Genomic DNA, 22,450 nt, shown 5'->3' with positions numbered 1-22,450 from the left:
TGGACAGTGCTTTTAGGGGTTAGCAACTGGAAAATTATGGCAGACTTGTGTACAAAGGTACAGTCAAATCTTTCTTCCCCCCCCCCCCCAACCTCCATTGCTAATTTTCAATCATTGTCTTTAAGCTCAGTTCTCAAAATTTTATTAACAAGATAATTTAGCTTTTAAAATAATGAATGATGTGGGGAGGCAGGAGGTAGTTTCAAAAGATATATTTTCTGAAATGTACTTTATATGTATATGTTTGTGGCCATGTTTCACCGATATCCATTTCTGAGTGTTGTGTGACCAACAGGTCATGTTCCTTCCTATATTCATTAAATTGCTGCTTATGAAATCTGCAGAACTGCATGATGGTAAGTTGGATGTAAGACATTTGCTTAAAATGAATTTAAAGGAAAGATATTCTGTACTTTGTCCATGAAAGGGTAAACAAAAACATTTGCTCTGTGGAGTTTTTAAAAGCCATAGTAATATTTAAAAGAAATGTGAAAAAGCTGTAAATGCATAGTACTTTTTATACTCTCCTGTTTTAGAGGGAAACAATTGTAAGCAAAGGCTCAAAGTCATTCACTAATGTGGACTTTCCATAGGACAAAATCCATCTTCTTTTGAAATCAATGGAAAGACTCCTATTGTATTCAATAGGAGACATAGGACTTGGATCTGTAAGGTGCTGAGAACTCTGGCACTGATACAGCAAAGCACTTAGCATATGCTTAATTTTAAACACTTGAGGAGTCCTACTGACTTCAAGGCATAGGTTCTATTTGGGGTTTACTCAAATAGACCCAGTTGAAGTCAGTGAGACTGCTTAAGAATTTGCATGATCGGAGCCCTGGATGCTGGCTCTTTTTGTTTCCTGCTGTCAAATGCAATTAAAAGACAACTGGAAATACACACTTACTTCCTCAATATTACTTTAACATATAAGTAATTACTGTAGTGTCCACAGCATTGTTTTGGGTTTGTGAGTTGGAGGCGATCCATGAAACAACTGTTCTGTTAAAATGTGGTCTGCTGCAAGAAGAAGTTTAAGAACTCCTACCTTGGTGTTCTGCTTGTCTGTTTAAACATTCACTCTGTAGATAAGCAAGAAATCTATAAAAAATTTCCTTAAATGATTTTTACCCCCAAACCTGCTACAGGATAGTTCCTCCTGTTGATCAGAGACATGCTCTGTAACTATATTTTTAATAATTCATTTTTTCAGAGCAGTGCCAAATATTAAGCTTTACACCCTGATCTGAGTAACTTTTTCCCATTTTACAATTAAATGGAAACCTCTCATGGGAAGAAGTTTGTGTCATTTTTGGAGAACTGCCCAGCAGAAGTAAATTATTAGCAAGACAAAATGACAGTATATAGATTACCACAGTATATGTGCTCACTCCTGCAAACACACATGAACTCAACTGGCCTACTTCCACGAATAGTTACTTATGTGTCTGTTGGCAAAAATCAGGCCCTGTGTTAACCATTGTTGCCATGTGTAATATTTCTATTTTTTAGCAACCTGGATGATAACATGTTGTCTACTGAAAAATCAAATATCTTTGCCTGAATAAATACACTGGGCAATAGTGCAAACTCCTATCCCTCTGAGTCCTGGGGCTTCCTCGGCAGGAGTACAGTATGATGCCATATGGTATATGTAAAATGAAAACCAATATCTTGTCTAAAACAAGATTTGGAAGGAGGGAGAGGTTGGTGGCTTTTGCTTTGTATTTAAAACAATGCTGCTTAAAATTGCCAACAGTGAAACTGTCTTTCTACTTAGCAGAGTAATAAGAAAACTCACTGGCATTTGAACATTGTATAGTTATAATCTGAATAAGTTGCCTTTTAAAAATATGGTTTGTTTGCCCTTTAGAGGAAGTATTTTGGTGATAATGTGACTATTCAAAATTACCTTTTCATTGAAGATGCATGTTTTCATTACTACACTGCTCTGTTGTCATTTAATCACTGATTCTGCTAAGCACTTAGGCACATGTTTAAAAGTCCCATTGATTTCAAGTTCAAAGTTAAGTGTGTGGTTAAATGCTTTGCTGAATCAAGGCCTTAAAAAAGGAGTGGGGGGGAGTCAGTTAGGTCTTTTATGCAGAAAATAAGTCCCACATCTCATTCAGGATTCCTTCTGGATGAAAATTTTTTCAAAAGTTTCAAAAAATATATGAACTGACATAAATCTAAAACACACAAGGTCAGAGTCTCAGATCCATCCCTCCATTTGGTATACTAACTTACACCAGCCAAGGATTGGCACAAAACCACAATGAAATACACCCTAATGATTTTTTCCTAATATATCATATCACTCACATTTTCCCCTTGCTACTAGGTTATATAGGCTTATAGTTACATTTCTATAGTTCTTAATTATATTAATGTAATATTCTAAAATATTGTGTCTTATTGTGTATTATTTTGTGAGGTAGGGAGGTATTGTTAACTCAGTTTAACAGATAGGGAACTGAGGAACAGGGAGATTAAAAGTAATTTGCTAAAAGTCAGAGGAAATCTTGAACAGAGCTAGGAAATGAACACATCTCCTGAGTTCCAGTTCCATACCTTAACTACAAATCCATCACCCTTCCCTCACGAGAAATGAAGGGTACACCAACACTGCAAAAAGAGACCCACAGCAGCAAGTCTCAGGTCAGGTCCCTCGGGCTTGCAAGGCTTATGCTACAGGGCTAAAAGTAGCAGTGTAGCTAGAGCCAGGATTCTGGAACACGGTGAGAGGGAAGAGGGGAGGATCTTGGACCTCAGGCTCCACCCGAAGCTCAAACATCTACACTGCAGTTTCCACCCTGCAGTGTGAGCTCTGCAAGCCCGAGTCAGTTGACCCAAGCTCTGAGACTCCCTGCTGTGGGGTTTCTTTGCACTGTAGATGTATCCTAAGTCAGATGTTCTCAACCTTTTTTTTTTCTGAGTCCCACCCCCACAAGACGCTACAAAGACTCCATGGTCCACTTATGCCACAACAACTGTTCTTTATATAAAAGCCAGGAGCTTGCATTAGGGAGTAACAAGCAGGACAATTGCCCGGGGCCCCATTCCACAGGATGCCCTGTAAAGCTAAGTTGCTCGGGCTTTGGCTTCATCTCTGTACAGCAGGGCTTGGGCTCAGGTTTGGGATTTCTGCCCTGGGCCCCATAGAGTCTAATGCCAGCCGTGCTTGGTGGACCTCCTGAAACCTGCTCACGCTCTCCCCAGGGGCCTCCAGACCCCCAGCTGAGAACTACTGCCCTAAGTAATTAGGGAGTGAGAGTCAAAGTACTGCCATGGATAGAAACTTGCTAAGAGAAAGAAAACAAAGAGAAGGTCAGTTTTCAACATGGCAAAAGTTAGCTGCGTGGTCACTAAAATTCTGTGATAGAACTGATGTTATAGAAAGGGAGGTTAATAGTGAAGTGGCAAAATGAGTAGATGACACAAAATTATTTAGATCAGTTAAGATTTGAGAATACTGAGAAATTTCAGAGGTCCCTAGCAAAGCTGGGTGAATGGACAGCACAACAACTGACGAAATTTAGTGTTAAGTGTGAAGTAACAACAAGGACAACCTGTATACCTTGCTGCATTCTGAAGAAACTGTAACCACTCCAGGAAAAAGATCTGGGCATCATTGTGGGCATATATTATATTAAAATTAAATTAAAACTTCCGGCAGAAATGTATTGGTAAGAATTTTTGTACAGAGCATTTTTGCATAAATTATTATTATATTTGCTATATTATGGTGTCGAATGACCCATTACGTTTTATCTTAATTTATGCTCAGTTGTAAATAAGTAAATGCCACTTTTTGGTAAAGTTTCTGTATGTGTTGATACATAAGGCAGAAAAAGGCAGACAGAATGACTGCTTGTCTCAACCGGGTCAGATATGGAGTCTTAGCTGAAGCCCTTTTCTATTAGAGATTTTATAAACAGTGGCAAATGCAATACTGAGCAATGGGTTTTAACTTGTTACATACAGTCACTATACTTACATACACTCACAAAAGCATTCCTGTTCAGGAAGGGCACTTAAGTACTTGCTTAAGTGGTTTCCTGAATCAGGGCCAAAAGCAGCAATGGAAGTAAGCTTTTGCACTTGCCTGTTGGTTTCACAAGCTGGAGTGAGCAAACCACACATCTGTCCAGTCCTTAAAGCAATGAACCCTTCTTTTGTGAAATCGGTGTTTGCAGAAGTCCCTCTGCAATATTTTTTTTCCAGTGTGGAATGTCCAGCTTTGCTGGCAGTTGGTTCTTTTTATTCAAGCTCCTGACTAGACTCAATGATTAATAATTCTTATACACTGGGAAAAACCGTTGCTCATTTCCTCCTCTCTAGTTACATTTCTAGTAGTGCTTTCATTATAGACACCTGTTCCTCTGGCATTTTTCATAATTGCCATGAAAAATTAACTGGGCAAACACAGGCTTAATCCAAGAGGAAAATTATGGTGGGCTTTTTAAAAAATAAATATTCCAGCTAATTTTTAAAATAACTATTTTTAGACATAACATTAAATAGTAGGAATGTAATGGAGTTAAGTTTATATTTTTTAAATTAAGGCCCCAGTTCTGCCAACACTTGGCTTGTGCCAACTGCTCCAATCCCTTTGTTGCATGTATTTCTCCCACACAGTAGCTTGTTGGATATGTGATTTTTCATTCACACACTATATGGTACAAAATTTCTCAAGCTTTGTTCCAAATTCAGGAAAGAGTTCCTGTTCAGGAAAGCACTTAGGCATATGCTTAACTTAACATGGGTTGAAGCCCCAGAGACTGCCAGAGCAAGAGAAGGACACTTTCTTTGCAAAGGAGAAATGCATCCTGGTGGCATAGAGTGAAGCATTTTATGTTCTCTCCGAGGAAGTGTATGGATTTGGAACAGTGTATAAGATGAGGCATTTAAGTAGATGTAAGTAGGACTGGGTGCAAACCGCATTTTCTTAATGTGATCAAGTCCTGTCACTGATTATTATGTACAAGTTTATGCACAAAAGGCAAACCATGCTGTATTTTAACAATTACAATATTTTAGTTTTATAACAAAGAATTATGTAGTGGTAAGTTTACCTTGTCACTAATCTTTCTTTCTTTCTTTCTTTCTTTCTTTCACTCTTCACAGCAGTTTGCTATATTACTATCTTGCCTCAGTTTATAACATACTCCACTATGCTGTGATGTAAATTGTTAGGTGTAGGGGCTGCAGCATCTCCACAGAGACCCTGTTGTTTTGCCATAAACTGAGGCTGACTTTTAGTTCTAATCATGTTTCCTGATTCTTTTTGCCAGATTTCATCTGTGCCATGGAACAGAGCTGGGACATGGGTACTTGCCTGTGTCTTTCTTGCTGTGCAGTCCTTTCTTGCCAATGGACAAGAGCACTCTGGATACCATTCAGGTACAAGCTGATAAATCAATTAACTTCTCCAAAAACAAATATGATAAAAAAGTAAATATTTTACCAGAATGGTTGCCAATGACCTTGATGACACCTTTTCATTTGGTTCTTTGATGAGCTATTTGAAATTTAATGATGAGCACAGTGCTGAAAAATTAGCATGAGCTGGTGAAGCCAAGTATTTAAATACCCTTTGATTAACTGGAAAAAGAACATTAACATCTGTAGATAAAAAGCAATAGAAATATAGCATGAAAGGGGCTGATTCAAAATTAGTTTGTGTGACTGAATCTATGTCTACACTGTAATTAAACACCCACGGCTGGCCCATGTCAGTTGACTCAAGCTTGCTGGGCTTTGGCTGCAAAATTGTGGTGTAGATGTTTGGGTTCAGACTGGAGCCCAGGCTCTGCGACCCTCGACACCCATGGTGTTCCAGATCCTGGGCTTCCGCCCAAGCCCACATGTCTACACCGCTGTTTTACAACCTCATAGCCCGAGCTCTGCGAGCCCAAGTCAGCTGACATGGATCAGCCACGGGTGTTTAATTGCAGTGTAGACTTACCCAGTGTGAGCTATAAACCCATTAACAGTTTTCAAGTACATAAAAGGTTGTTACAAGGAGGAGGGAGAAAAATTGTTCTTCTTAACCTCTGAGGATAGGACAAGAAGCAATGGGCTTAAATTGCAGCAAGGGTGGTTTAGGTTGGACATTAGGAAAAACTTCCTAACTGTCAGTGTGGTTAAGCACTGGAATAAATTGTTTTGGGAGGTTGTGGAATCTCCATCATTGGGGATTTTTAAGAGCAGGGGTTAGACAAACACCTGTCAGGGATGGTCTAGATAATACTTAGTCCTGCCTTGAGTGCAGGGGACTGGACTAGATGACCTCTCGAGGTCCCTTCCAGTCCTATGATTCTCCTGATCCTGCAGTTCTTGAATACCTATTGGGAAACTGCAGGATTGGGTCCTATAATAAGACAAGCTGTACAGTAGCCCCTATGAGTAAATAAATTCCTATGTCTATGCAACAAAGTGCTATTTACATGCAAATATATTAGAAATTAAAATAAAACCACTACATGGCATGACAGCATTTAGAGTTCATCCAATTTCTAATAGAAATAATACACAAAAGAACACAGTACACCTAAAAGCGAGACACAAGCCTTTAGTTTGTTCCCAGACCTCATATACTAACATATCAATAAAACAGGAACAAGCTGAATACTGAGATGCTGATGACTACTTCATGAATCCAATTTACAGTAGTGTTTAGGCCTATAACCGAATGCCTGTGTTTGCATACATAAATGTGATTGTCTAATTTTAAAATTCAGGCTCAAAGTGGCTACGGCTATGTTTACACTTATGAAATTAAACCAGCATAATTACGTCAGCATAGCCCAGTCGTGTAGATGCCGCCTACATCGAAGAGGTCTTTCTGTTGGTGTAGGAACACTACCTCCTCGAATGACGTTAGCTATGTTGACAGAATCAGTCTTCCATTGACATAGCTGCATCCACACTGGGGGTTATGTCAGAATGGGTACCTGAGTCAGGTGTGTGGCTTTTTCACACCCCTAATTGACATAGCTATGCCTATATAACTTTTTCAGCGTAGATCAGGCCTAAGAGAGATTCATTGTCCTCAGTTATGTTCCAAACCGAGTCAGAAACAGCTATGATAACTTCTGTGGTGGCTCAGTTCCCACCTAAGCAGCTTGACAAATAGAAAATAAATATAAACTTGATGGAAAGAACAATTAGATTCTTAATTATGGGGTTTTAAAATTTTTGTTATTAGCCTCCCTGTATTAATTCAGATTTCTGTTGTTCACTTTTCAAAAACCTCAGATTGGTGATACGGTTGTCTAGAACCATCTTTTTCAGTTACATAGTTATGGCTATACCAAAAAGCACTGGACTGAGAATTTAGGCCCAGATCTTGAGAGAGAGCTAGGTTCCTAATTCCCACTGATACCAATGAGAGCTAGGATCTGGGCCTTAGTATAAAAAGTGCTTTATTGTGCCTGTGTATGTGATTAATGTTTTATTATTATTGGTATCTCAAAAACATATTAGGTGACGAAGACACCTATAGGAATATAGCGGCAGAATCAGACCCTTATTTGCCTGAATTAGGAAGTACATCTTATGATGGCTATAAATCAGGAGATGATTTCAGGATGACATCCACAAGCATCCCTTACCTCACAGACTACCCTGGTAGATATTACCCAGAGGAAACCACAGCTGGATATTATGAGTCACCATCTTCAGGTTATTACTTGGACAGACAGAAACACACTTTCCCAACAGAATACTACGTTGATGCTAGAGATGATACAACTTTGACAGTTAAGACATCATTCAGTGAAGAGAAAAATCTTTCCCCAGTTCCTGAAGTCTCAAGAGAAGCACAAGGTGTGTATAATCTTTACTCTTTCCTTACTTTTCCCTCTATAACACATGTATACAACTGCTGTAGCATACTCATATCCATATAGCAGCTGCATGTCTAAATACAAACCAATTTGGAGCGAGAAATGTCTAAGGCTGAACAAACCAAAGTATATCTTAATTTGCCCAATTTCTATCCCAGGCTCATTTCCTTATTATGATGTAATATTTCATTTTCTTTCTATTTTTTTTTCCTGCTCACTCTTATGTTACTCCTAGATAACAGGACATTAGCTGTGGCCAACACTACTTTTTCTCCAACTCTACTTAGTCAGAAAGGTTGGGAACATTCCCCCTCCCCCTGTTGGGAACATCACCATCCATTCCATATGTTCGTGGTAGCTCCTTATCCAAACCAAACACGTGATGACATTTTTCACCATTTTCATGTTAGTTGTGTTGACCGCTGTTCCATTTTAGTCACTGATCTGTTGGAAGAACTAGAAGTATGCAGGGCTCCTGGAGTCAGTATTGTTCCCGGATCACAAAGTGACCTGACAGCTTATCAGCTTGGACCAAGAGTGCAAGTCAGAAAAGAAACCAGGTCTGTAAAATGACATCAACAACCTTTTAGGCCTTTAAATTGGGATTATGTAAACCCCTTAATCTTGTTAACATCTTAATTTTTTGTTTCAGTGAACTTCAGTATATGCATTGAAGTATACATTAAAATTAATGGGCCAGATACTCAGTTGGTTTAAATCGGAATAGCTCCATATAAGTTAGTGGGCAATGAAGAGTCCCAAGAATCCTCATCTACTGTGTCATAAGACTATAACATTGCCCTCTGACTATCTGTAATACTTTGTTCCTCAATTCCAGACATATAGGCTTCTTTAGACAAAAAGGCCCAGTCGACACTAGAGATACAGCTGTGATTTTGAAACCACTGCTCTATATAGTTAATCCCTTTCCAGCGAGAGTGATACATCAGAGGGATAAACACCAGGGAGAGAAAGTAGTTATTTAAGTTAAGGGCCAATGCTGGCACAAGAAAAATGGATATAAACTGACCATCAATTAGTTTAGGCTTGAAATTAGACAAAGGTTTCTGATCATCAGAAGAGTGAATTTCTGGAACAGCCTTCCAAGAGGAGCAGTGAGCGCAAAAACCTGAACTCGTTTTAAGACTTAGCTTGATATGTTTATGGAGGGGAAGGCATGATGAGGTTGCCTACAGTGGTGTATGGCCTATCTGCAACTGTTAGTAGCAAATATCCCCAACAGCCAGAGATGGGACACTAGATGGGGAGGGTTCTGAGTTACTACAGAGAAATCTTTCCCAGGTGTTTGGCTGGTGGGTCTTGCCCATATGCTCAGGGTCTAACGGATCCCCATATTTGGGGGTCACGAAGAATTTTTCCCAGGTCACATTGGTGGAGACCCTGGGGGGTTTTCACCTTTCTCTGCAGCACAGGTCACTTGCTGGTTTGAACTAGAGTAAATGGTGGAATCACTGCCATTTGAAGTCTTTACATCAAGGTTTGAGGACTTCAGTAACTCAGCCAGAGGTGATGGGCCTATTACAGGAGTGGGTGGGTTAGGCCTGCAATGTGCAAGAGGTCAGACTATATGATCATGATGGTCCCTTCTGGCCTTAAAGTCTATGACAGTCAGTATTTCCCATGACTAATGTTGTTAATTGAAAACAAACATTTTCAAGGGGACTTGATGTTGAACATTGATGCTAAGGTGTACAGTTTCTTAGGTTTTTCATACATTTCTTTTCTAGATTTATTCTTCCCTATGGGTTCCCCCAGGAATTCTCTGTAGTCTCCACCTTCAGAATGAGAGACGACACCTCAGAGGTGGTCTGGGATCTGTGGGAGGTGACGGACAGAGAAGGTGCTGATCAGTTCAGGCTGCGTCTGTATGGAGAGAGCTATGCAGTTGACATATATAATGCAGCAGGAGCAGCAACAGGTAGTGAGATCATCACCTTTGAGAACCTGGAGAAGCTTTTTGATGGGGCATGGCACAAGCTCGCTCTGTGTGCCAGGAGACACCGTATTACTTTGTATGTAGATTGCCAGCAAGTGGGCACAGCCCCTGTCACTCATGATGGAGCAATCAGAACAGATGGAGATAGTGTTTTGGCCACGAGAATAAAGGATGATGTTACTCCGCTGGTAAGTACCAAGCCATGTACCTTACTATATATAGATTTATCCTCAACCTAGACTGTTCAGGAACATTCAAAAAGGGATCATACATCACTCTGACTTACTGGAAATATGGACTCATGTTAGCTTATGTGTCTGTGACATGAGCCTTTTACTTCACTAACCTTTCTTCCAATGTGCCCAGCCTGCCTTGGATGCCACTGTAATCAGACTGGCACTCCCCATTCTGAACTGAGGATCAGGAAACAGGGTTTGTTCAATTTCATTTGCACTGTACTGGGGCTGAGGCTCTGGCCTCTACTATCTAACAATGAAGCCACATGTCCTGGTACAAAATGCTGCAGTCCTTAACATGAGAAGTTGCTATAAATATATCATTCCCACAGTCGGCTCACTGCACTGTTTCTCCACTGAATAGAGGGTCCAGTTCAAAGTCTCTGTCCTGATATTCAAAGTAGTCTATGGGATTCATTCTCGCTATCTGAGTTCTCCCTTTGTGACCCTTACTTATCACAACAATGACCTACCACTGGAGCAGTGAGACTGTCAGCCCATAAGGGGCGGCTCTGTAGTACAGGAGACAGAACTTTTACAGGGGCTAGAGTTATGGAACTCACTCCCGCAAGAGAGAAGAAGGATTTCAGACCAAATCACTCTCCCAACTACATGCAAACATACTGCTTCATTTTAGTTTTCCCTCAGCATGTCCTTCATAGACAGACATCACAGCACAACACAACCACTTGCTCACATACAAACACAAATACAAATTGAAATGCCCATAAACTTATCAAGCTCTTTCTCCCACAGGCTGGGAAGAAAATATTAATGCTATGCCACCTGTTCAGTATTTGGGAAGTGTTTAGATATTGTGGTCATGGGTGGACAGACAGACAGATAGTAATGTGGGTGAAGCTTTACTGGAATTTCAGAACATTTCCCCGTTGATTCACTAGGTTGAGGTGCAGCAACTTCAGCTTTACACAGACCATAACCAGGCAATGGATGAAACCTGTTGTGAAGTACCTGGAGTGGTGAGTTTAGACTGCAGATAATACACATGCTTTCTCAGATTACAATTAAATTCTTGTCCCCATTTTTTTCTTTTTGTCCCTTACAGGAAGATGACCGGGTAAGTTCCCAAAAGCACAGTCAATGGATTTATAAATACAGAAATTTCACTTTAAATGCAGAAGGAAAATATAGTTCAAATGTGCATTTGTGTCCCCCCACCCCGCAAGTGTTCTAGTTCAGGACTTATGGAAACTAGAAAGGATTGCAACTGCCAGCCTGGAGAACTGGGTTATGCTGGCCTTCCTGGTCCAAAGGTAAGAAGAGCAAATTATTGTTAATGAATGTAGAATTAGCTTTAAATGGAGAGTGAAGTGTAAGGATTTCAGAAAATGTAAACAAATATGTAATGTTGGCTGTGACTGGAGTCCCAGGGGAGCCAGCTGAGGTCACTCAGTTAGGGTGAACTGCAAAGAATGGGGCAGGCAATCCCCAAAGCTGGTGGATATTCCAAAACTTAGATTTACCAAGCCAGCACAAAACAGTCTCTTTTATACCTCACTGGTTACTCAGAAGTCAACAACACAGTTCCCTTAAAATAACCCAGCCTCAGGCCTCCACCTAGACACCCAAGCCAAATATGATGAGAATTAATGAGAATCTTATTCATCATATAAAAGAAAAGGTTCTACCAATCCCAAAGGATCAGACACATTACCTCCCAGGTTAATGAATATTCCAAATCTTACCCAAATACACTCTTACAGCCAATTTTATTAACTAAACTAAAATTTATTAAAAAAGAAAAGGGAGAGAGGATTGGTTAAAAGAACAGTATACATACAGACATGAGTCAATCTTGAGATTCAGATTCATAGCAGGGATGGAGAGCTTTGTAGATGCAAAGAGTTCTTTCTGAAATAGTCCATGGATTATAGTCCAATGTTTATATTCAGGGCGGTCCAGTCAGAACTGGGATCTCAGTCCTTATAGCTTAGGCTTCCCCTGCATGAAACCTCAAGCAGATCTGAGATGACAGGATCAGGACACAAGGGTCTTTTATACAATGCCAGGCCTTCTTTGACAGGTCGGAGTCCTTAGGAGAACAATATGCAATCAGGGCACCTTTGATGTAGGTCTATTTCCTAAGCATCACCAGTAATTATCTACACAAATTAACATAAGGCAATTGCCTGTTTTTCTACCATTCGCAGATGCTTGGCTATCCATTTCAAAGAGAGAGATATCCTATGTTTAAAGTTCATTTAAATGCTAAGATGTTCTCTTGATCTCTGAATTAACAGAATACAGCATAGACAGGGACTGTTTGATTACATTGTTGACCTCTACCAATATATACGTAAATACACAAAAACACAAACATTATCTCCCCATATGTTTTTAAGGGTTGAATTTGAGTCATTTATCCTGCAGGATGCTTAACCCTTTCTGGTCATGCTTCACACTGGCCATTTAAAAAAAAAGTTTGTTTAAGTTCATTTTTAAAGCCTTAAAGGCTAGGGGTGAAATCTTGGTCCCATTGGAGTCAATTTGAGACCCTCCCAGCTCACCAGATTTCAGACTGTTAGCAGCGTGACCTTAGAATAATGCACAGAAATCCCAGGTAGGAAATAAGGAGAGTACCACCCTTCTATGATTTTAAAACGTGGTCTCTGTCACTGATTGCAGCTGCCCTCACGTAATGCAACATTTCCTATGCATTTTCATGTGCTTTGCAGGGTGAAAGAGGTGATCAGGACTTCCCAGGATTTCAAGGAAGTCAGGTAATTGACCATTATTAATTTGGTGAAGAGATGAATGGACATGGATGAGGGTAGCAAAGCAAAACATTCTTAAAACTGTAATCTCAGGGCCCAATCCAACTACACTTAAGTCAAGCATAGTCTTTCCATTGGCTTTCATGGGAGCTGGATTAGCTCTGTGTTAGGGCATTAGAGATTCTTTTGTTCCATTAGTTCCTAATAGGTCAAGCTCAAAATCAAAAACTTTGAACCTGATCCTGCCAGGTACTGAGACCCCTCATCCACTATTGAAATTGCAGGAGTTGTTTAACTCATCTCAGAATTGGGTCCATTACTTTGTTTCTTCTGGAAAATATGCTGCAGAACATCTACCAATATCCTGTGAAATATTCTTACATTATTAACACTAAACTGTTCCTTTCAAATAAATAAAGTACATCTTGTGGTGCTGTGATCCTTTTTTAATTGTATGTTGTTCTCCTGCTAAGTCACAAAATTCCATAACTCACAAATCCTCTCAGCTTCACTAATGAGAATGAGGGAGGTTCTTCTGCAACTCATTTTTCCCCACTATATCCTACATGTTAAGATAGTATCCTTCCTTTGTTTCTTTCCCTCTGTTCAGTACACGAGACTTTTATGGGTAGCTGTGGAAGAGTGTGTGTGAAATATTGATAAGTCAGATCCTGGGTATAGCAAAGAAAGCTGTAGAAAAATAAGAGCATTCTATTTGTCTTTAGAAGTAAAGTCACTCAGTGAAATATTTCCATAGGGATACAAAGGAGCAAAAGGTGCTCCTGGAAGAAGAGGTGATCCTGGACCAAGGGTAGGGCTGGCTCCAGGCACCAGCGCAGCAAGCAGGTGCTTGGGGCGGCCAACATAAAGGGGGCGGCACGTCCGGTTCTTCAGCGGCAATTCGGCGGCGGGTCCTTAGTCCCTCTTGGGACCTGCCGCCGAATTGCTGCCGAAGGATGAATTGGCAGTGGCAGAGCTCCCGCTGAAGTGCCACTGATCGTGGCTTTTTTTTCCCCCCAATGTTTGGGGCAGCAAAAATGCTGAAGCCAGCCCTGATCAAGGGTATGGCCCCTTATTTTATTTACTAGCCTGGGGAGCAGGAAGCCTATCTGTTCATTGTTATTAATGACTAGTTGCTAGGCACTGACCGTATGTTCACTACTGTAAGAGGTACAAATAGGAGTGCAGTTATTAGTTTATCATTACAGAGCCCATCAGTGAAGTGGCAGCCTGTTGTGCTGTCAAGCAAAGAGCTAGAGTTTGCAGCGCCAGCACTAGGTTTTTTGCCGCCCCAAGCAAAAAAATTTTTGCCTGCCCCCCAGCCCAGCCCTGGGCTCCTCCCCGCACTCCCCTGCTGCCCCAGCCCTGGGCTCCCCCCCCACCCGCACCCCCTGCTGCCCCAGCACTAGGCTCCCTCCTTTCCCCCCCCACCAGTGCCCTCCCCCCACTCACACTCCCCTGCCGCCCAAGCCCTGGGCTCTCCCCCGAACCTGCACCCTCCTGCTGTCCCAGCCCTGGGTCACTGGTAACTCGCTCCCAGGGTGGGTCATTCAGCAGGAATTTTGGATGTGCACAGAACAGACAGGATTGGTTCCCATACGGTTACAGAACTGCAGTAAAGTGGAACAATTTTCAGCTTGGGTGATTGGAGGATATCTGGATGCCTATTATAAGACTGTCCTCCATAAATGAGGAAAAGTTGAGATGCCTTTATTATTCTTTTGTTCCATTCTTCGTTTCTATAGGGAATTTGCCAGTGCAATAGCACTGTCTTCCTTTTAAACAAATAAAACTTTTTTTTAAAAAGGAGGGGGGAGAAATAGCTGTTGAAAATAGCAATTCCAGTCCTAAAAACCACTGAGAAGCATTTCTTGCTTCTTCATTTCTTATCCTACTTTTTTTACAGTAAGTTACAGTGGATCAGTATATTTGATTTGGGAGAAATGAAGTAATAGCTGCCCAAATTGAGCTTGAGCACTCCTGAATTCTGAGGTGTTCAAATCTGGAAGGCAGGTGCTAGATTCCCTTTCTGAATATTAGCTAAATCTGGAAAGGAAAAGTCAATTTCTGCTTCCATGGCTCAGAAGTGGAAATCCTCCTACGTGCCTGGTACTGTATCTAAAGCTGCCGAAGTCCCCTAGCAGAGCCTCCCTTCCCTTACTTTTCATTTTAAATTCTAGTGGGATCCACGTACCTCCCTTGCTAGGCTTCATATAGAGAGGTGCACTGTCCCTTTAGTCCACCCAATTCCTTCTTTGTGGGCTGCAAGGTGAGGTCACACCAGTATCCCTAATGCAGTCTGGGGAAGTCTTCTGAAGGGGACATCTGGGGCAAAGCCTTCTACTCCTTGGGCACACTTGTTCCCCATTCACAGTACCACCCCTTCTGACTTGCAGCATGGTTCAGCTACCTCACTCCCTACCCCTCCCTGTCCTGTTGATAGCATTCTTAAATTCTTACAAAGCAACCTCACTTCTGTGACAGATGGCTAGTACCATCTTGGGGTAGCAGGTGTTTTAAAGCTACATGTCGCAGAAGCAGCTCTGTTCATTTATGCACAAACATGGATCACATAAGAGTAATGTCAGCTTGAAAACTGGGTGCCAGCATTGGGTACATTTATCTGTAAAAAATCCTGTGGCACCTTATAGAAAAAGATTTTTTGCAGCAGCAGGCTCTTCATCACTCTTACCCACTTCTTGGAAGCCTGCATCAAGAGAAGTTCACTTCTCATGCATGCTGCTGTTTAGTCTATATTAAAGGCAGCACAGGATTTTTTTTTAGCTCTGAACCAGACTAACATGGCTACCCCTCTGATATTTATCTGTAATGCACTAGAGACCTGTAATTAAATATCTACACAATGTTTGGTAGGGTGATCCAGGACCACCAGGTTCCGAAGGATCCTCTGGATATTCAGGAGCTATGGTAAGTAGGCAGAAAGTAAATCCAATACATTTTTACATATGCTGTGTGAGGCATTGCACAGGATGGGCAAGAGTTTGATTAGAATCATCTAAGTATAATAGACTCAGAATAAATACCGATCATTGTTTTCTTTTGACCTCTATCAATCATTAACTACTAGCTTATCATAAGACATAATATGCAAATCAGTCTCTCATTTTTTTTTGATGTCATTCTTATACAGTTCTGAAAAGTGAAATTAATTTAAAAATTCTGGAAAGCAAAACGTGAAGGTACAAAACTATGCCGCTTTTTCTTCTTCTGAGGGCTAAATGAATAATGTTGCATTACTCCCTCAGGGTTCCCTTGGTGAAACAGGTGAACTTAGCCCCCCGGGGAGAAAGGTAACATGAAAATATTATTCTGCTTTTATGCTAAACTTTGCTTGTTTTATTGTTAGCTTGTCCTCCCAGCCCCCTCATCCTTGTTTACCTGTCTTGTCCTACATCTAGATTGTAAACTCTCTGGGGAAAAGTCTGTCTTTTGTTACTTGTTTGCTTAGGGCCTAGCATACTAGGGCCCTGATCCTTGAACAGGGTTCCTAGGTACAATAACAATATTCGATTATTTCTCATGGGAAAGGATCTGAGCACAGAAGAGAAAATTACCCCGTCTGTTAATTGTCAGAATGAGAGGTGTGTCAACAGCAGGACAGACCCTTTCTAAACAAAGACGGTAACTTGTTTCTGGTTCTTCTCTGTCATAGGGTGAACCTGGTTTGCCTGGACCTCAGGGTGAATCTGGAATAGAAGGAGAAATTGTAAGTGATCAGTCTCTCTCTTTTTGTGCTTGTCACTGGAAGCGTCTAGATGCTGTGTAGAGAATCTGAAGCCAGAAGTAACAGCTGGTTTTGCATTTCAGGGGGATGCTGGTGGGAGTGGTGAGGATGGTGGCTCTGGTGATCCAGGAGAGACGGTATGAGATGGCAATTTATTGCAAGCAATTTGTGTCTGTCAGGCTGTGTCTTTTTGTACTGTCTATATAAAGCTGAAAAATAAGGTCCAACAATGTGAATGTTGTAAATAACCACATTCCCATGGCACCAGGTGTTCAATCATAACTTTTAGCTGTGTAATGTTAAGCCAACATTCAGTTCGGTCATCAATGTATTTTCTCTTTTGTCAGAATGACTCTCTTTTCATGTTTAAGTTCATGTCTTCCCCTGTTTGAATTTCTTTAAAAGCAACAATTAAAATCTAACACTTGTTCTTACTATCCCAGGTTTCTTTTGTTTTTCCCATTTTATCATAGAAATGTAGGGCTGGAAGGGACCTAAAGAGGTCATCTAGTCCAGCCCCACGTGAAGGCAGGAGTAACTCTACCTAGATCTTCCCTGACAGCTGTCATCTATTCTAACCTGTCTTTAAAACCTCCAATTACTCCTGGTCAACCTATTACAGAACTTAACTGTCCTTATAGTTAGAAAGTTTTTTCTAATATCTAACCTAAATCTGTTTCTCTCTTTGTAACAGCCCTTAACATATGTCAAGACTATCATCAGGTCCCTCCTCATTCTTCTTGTCTCAAGAATAAACAAGCCCAGTTTTCTTAACCTTTCTTCATGTGTCATATTTTCAAAACTTTTATTGTTTTTGTTGCTCTCCTCTGGACGCTCTCCAATGTGTCCGCATCTTTCTTAAGGTGTAGCACACAAAACTGGACACAATACTCCACTGAGGCCTCCCCAATGCTGAATAGAGTGGAACAATTACCTCCTGTGTCTTATGTACGACATTCTTGTTGATACACCCCCAGAATGATATGAAGCTTTTGCACATCTGCATCACATTGTTGACTCATTCACTTTGTGATCCACTACAACTCCCAGATCCTTTTCAGCAGTACCTCTGCCTAGCCAGTTATTCTCTATTCTGTAGTTATGCATTGGATTTTTCCTTCCTAAGTGTAGTACTTTGCCCTGGTCTTTATTGAATTTTATCATTTTCTGTGACTCTAATGTAGAATCACAGTAAGCAGTATCATGGCACTTGCTTGACTAGTGCAGGGAGAAACAACAATCCTTAGTTCCTGGGATGCTAGTGTATCTTTGGTATAAGCGACAAGCTTGGGCTAAAACAGGGCTTCGGCTTGAATAGACCCCCAAATTCTATTCCCCTCAATTTATTGGGGCTGTGATACATCTATAACTGGGCCACAGCTGCCTAAAGGAGCTCACTATTCCAGGCCTCCTCCACAGAGCAACAGGAGCACCACACAGGAATGTCCCTGCTTGAAGAACCATTTTGTGTTCGCTGTGCTCAGTGAGCCTGAGTGCCTGGGAGCAGTGGCCCTGTGCTCTATGGTAAAGAATGACTCACCTCACTAAAGCCAGAAAACCTGATCTGAGCCTGGAATAAACCTTTCCCAATATGATTCCAAATAATGCATTAGTGGCCCACTACATTTAAGCCAGAAATAGGCCAGAATAAAAACCTGGTACCAGATAATAATACTCATTGTGGCAGATCTTCAGTTGTCATAACACCCTTGCCTTGTAACAGAACTTTGATGGCTTACACCAGCTGAGGATCTGGCCTGTTAATACCAAGATGTATATGAGCTCTGGGTAAGTCAAGCTGCCCTGCTGCAATGTCTTTTTCAAAAGTAGCATCCTCTGGTGATTGCTTGAACTGACATCACAATGTTAGCCATTGCTGCATTATTTTCTGGGCACTATATAGAAGCAATGAAGATAAGCAGGGGCGGCTCTAGACATTTCGCCACCCCAAGCAGGGCGGCATGCCACGGGGGGCACTCTGCCGGTCGCTGGTCCTGCGGCTCCGGTGGACCTCCCGCAGGCATGCCCTCCCGGCAACCAGCAGAGCGCCCCCCATGGCATGCCGCCCCAAGCACGAGCTTGGCGTGCTGGGGCCTGGAGCCGCCCCTGAAGATAAGTGTCTGAACCAGTTACCGTGGTACAATAGTGGTGCGGTTAGCAAAATATTCACAGATCTAAGTGTCCACGTTTATACAACAAGCCACAATTGCCCAAACTCTTTCAAGCAACCTTTCTTTGAAGCACAGTGTTCAAAAGACCGCTTCCCTTTCTTTACTTGAAAGCTTTTTACAGCTGTTATTCCTACTTTAGAGAGTCCCATCTCCAAGCTACTATTTGCTCTATTTATTCTGCTCTCTTTTTTACTGAATGTGGCTGTAATCTGTGTGCACAGAATTATGAAGTTACACAGACAAATTTCTATATGTTGAACAATGGCCATGTCTAACACGCTTCAGCAACTGTGTACAATCACAATTATCTTTATCACCAAGGACTATATATGTTGATTTCCCCAAAAAACTCCAGACAAATTCAGCATGTAACGAAGTGGTGTTTCCAAAACGGACTGCATGAAAATGTATTTTTAAAACCATACTAGATGCACTCATTGTTCATTGTTATTTTCCTTGTTTATATTAAAATGGCAAGACATTGGCTTTGTTTTGTTGTGGAGTAGGGTTCCCAAGGAAGACCAGGAAAACAAGGACTTCGGGGGCCTGTGGGACCCAAGGTAATTCCACACTGTGTTGCTGTAGAAAAACCCAAACAACTCCAACTAGCCATGAATATATTAGACTTAAAATATCATTTTAAAAAAAGAGAGAAGCAAAGATAACTCCCTAAAATGGTTAAAGGCTGGATTAGGAGGGAGCAAGACCCTCATGAAACCCCTGCACTAACTATCTGGACATTGGATCTCGGTGCACTGGGATAAACAGCTAATTTCTGGAGGCGGATGCAGTGTAGTTGCAGCCATGTCGGTCCCAGGATATTAGAGAGACAAGGTGGGTGAGGTAATAGCTTTTATTGGAGACAAGCTTTCACAGAGCTCTTCTTCAGGTCTGGGAAAGGTAGTCCCAATCTCACAGCAAAATGCAAGGTGGAACCAATTGTTTAGCAGAAATAGTTAGCACGTATTGTAAGAGACGATTCAAGGCAGAGGATGGCAGGGAGTGGGTATTGACAGTGCCAGGGAATGGGCAGGGTTTTTGCTCCCCCTGCCCTCTCACTTGCCAGACTAGCTGAGCCAGTGTGTGGGGGAAAGAGAATATAATAATTTACAGCTGGTATAATCTCTGGGAGCAAGGAGGAAGCAGAGGAGGAATTGGGACCCAGAGATGTGTCTGAGTTACAATATTTCCCAAGCTACTCCTGAGTGGTGCTGCTTATGCACCACCCTTAGCTCAGAGCTGTGCCTATGGTTACAAATCTTTTCCCAATGTGATATGTGAACATCACTGAAAAGGAAAAGAGTCAGACTGTGCTTTTAAGCCATTGCCCAAGGTGTGTATGGGGGAGGTCTCTGGAGGATACATACTGCAGCGAGGGCCTCTGGAGGAAGTGTAACTGATTTATCCAGAATCCCTCCATGTAGAAGCAGCTCTGCCGCCCAATTGTAGTATCCACTAGTCCATGTGGTCAGAGTGACCCAGCTACACAGAGCTGCAGACTTTACATGACTGTGTATTCCCTCCTACTGTATATTGTGCAGTTTAATATATTTTAGAAAACACCACATGTTAACATTTCTGCCCTGAGAATCATTAACTAACTGCCCTGAGAATCATTAACTAACATTTGGCTTCAACTGTATTTGGACCCAATGGAGGTTTTCATGGGTCCAATTTTAATTTGGCTATTTCATTTCCACACTATGCTGGTTACCAGTTTGAGAGATGATCATGACTTGGAACTCAGAGAGAGGAATTCTTTGAAGAATGGATTTGGAGGATTTAGGGACAGAAGTTTAGTTTAGTAAAGAACAATAAAGTGAACAGGAATAACAGCTCTCAAATCTCTATCCTAGGGCTTTGCTGGTGCCAAAGGAAACAAAGGAGATATCGGAGAACAAGGATACAGGGTAAATCTGCCAAACCATGTCTTGTGTCTCTATCAGAGCTGAGGGTAAGGGCCTGATCACACAGTGTCTCAGTGCACGTAAATCCATTAAGGTCACTGGGAGTTTTATGCACAGAGGTCTTGCAGAACTGAATCCTAATGCAGTAGAGTGGACCTAACTCATACAGAGCCTGATTGTTTGGAACCCATATTTGCATTGGTGAACACTCATACAAGTAGTCCCATTGAAATCAGCAAGACTGCTGGCAATGAGAACATGCTCATTAAGGGATGGCCCACAATGGGTAGTACATCTGCCAAGTAGTACTGCTGCAACCAGACTCCAAATACAGGGACAGAGTCTTCTACTTTTACTCACCTAGTGTAATACCTTACTCCAGAAGTAGTCCTGTTGATTTCAATGGAACTACTCGAGTAAGGTACCACTAAAGATAAGACTGACAGAATTTGGCCCAGAGCAGTGTTACCATTACTAGAAGTGGTAGGCTGAACCCACAGAACTGGTCTATGTATTAGTTCCCAAGTGTTGCCTACTATTTAAAGTTGTTACTCCCTCAAAACTGAAAAGGGAATTCAGATAAAAAATGTCTTGAAGCAACCAAACCATCTCCCCTAAACAGCAGAGGGCAGGTTTCTGACTTAGGTCTGCATGATAGACATGTGCTCAGCCATCCCCTGTGTGGATTTCATGTCATTATCTACATATAACAGGGTTCACTCACCACTGGGGTGCCCCCTTGTGGCTGGGTGTGGGGGTCAGCTCTCATCCAGTCTAGTGCCCCCTTCCGTCACTTGATCCATGGCCCATCTCGCTCTCCAGGACTCACAGTGCTTTCCTTGTGACTCAGCCCTCCAGCTAGGTCATTATATAATTTTACCCCTTCTGGGGTATCAAAGTCCCTCAGGACCAACTGTTCATATACTGTCCCTGGCAGTCCTCTTTGCCAACTCCAGTGGCTGATAGGGAAACTTGGCCCCACCCACTACTCTGGGTTCCAGCCCAGGAACCCTGTCATCAGCGGACAAGATCTTCACAGTCTCAACCCTTGCAGCATTTTCCCTGGGCTTCTTCCTAGTTGGCCTTCTACAGGCTTTCTTCCCCTCAACTACTCTGGGTAAACCTTTCCCACAGAGCTAGGATCCCAAGGTTGTTATCGCCACCTGGCTTTATTCCTACCCACTTCTCTGTGCTTAGTGAGTGACTGTAGACTCTCCCTGCAGCTTTATTCAGCTTGCAACTTCCAGTCTTTTTATACTAACCAGCCTGCTTCTGCCCAGCTGGGCTTCCTGTTCCTCTCCTTCCAGGTGCAGCCAGATACCCTAAATGGCCCTTCAGGCCCACACTAACCCTTTCAGGGCTGTGTGGGGTGCATACCCTATCACACTGCTGTAGGTTTTTAATTCTTTACTTAAAATGACTATAAAGAGCTGCCATTCAGAAAGGATTCTTCTTATAAAAGAATCAAAATCTAATGGAATTGTTATTATTAAAGGAAATTACACCTGACTGTATGTTTTGCAAGAAGCTGACTGCAGGATCTATGTCTGATTTGAAGCAATGACTGATCAGAGGTGAAGGCTCTAATGTCTGTCAATCAAAGAATCATGATCTTACTGATGTCCTTCACTTTACATAACATAAATGTTTGGATAACTCTATTATATGACCATTCCTTTAATTTTCCTTCCACTCAGGGTTATCCAGGAGCCCCAGGAGAGATTGGAGAAGATGGGCCAAAGGTATAAAGAAGGTCTATTTTGCCTGGATTAAGTGCTTGATCCTGAACTACAGAAGTCAGTGGGAGTTTTGCCATTGCTGTCAGCGAGCACAGGACTAGATACTA

The 22,450-nt window shown here is 41.7% G+C and overlaps 1 long non-coding RNA gene across 1 annotated transcript in view; it reads right to left on the bottom strand.

Annotated features, from left to right (window-relative positions):
* LOC120399114 overlaps positions 1 to 21,810 on the bottom strand; it is a 35,104-nt gene extending 13,294 nt beyond the window's left edge. The window contains exon 1 of the long non-coding RNA XR_005594964.1: positions 21,329 to 21,810. This is a non-coding gene — a long non-coding RNA (uncharacterized LOC120399114). The remainder of the gene's footprint in view (positions 1 to 21,328) is intronic.
* Positions 21,811 to 22,450: the final 640 nt, after the last annotated feature.

Source organism: Mauremys reevesii, linkage group 2 (genome assembly GCF_016161935.1).
Source record: "Mauremys reevesii isolate NIE-2019 linkage group 2, ASM1616193v1, whole genome shotgun sequence".
Taxonomy (NCBI): domain Eukaryota; kingdom Metazoa; phylum Chordata; order Testudines; family Geoemydidae; genus Mauremys; species Mauremys reevesii.
Note: the sequence above shows the minus strand (reverse complement) of the source record. Positions and strands in the feature narration are given on the sequence as shown.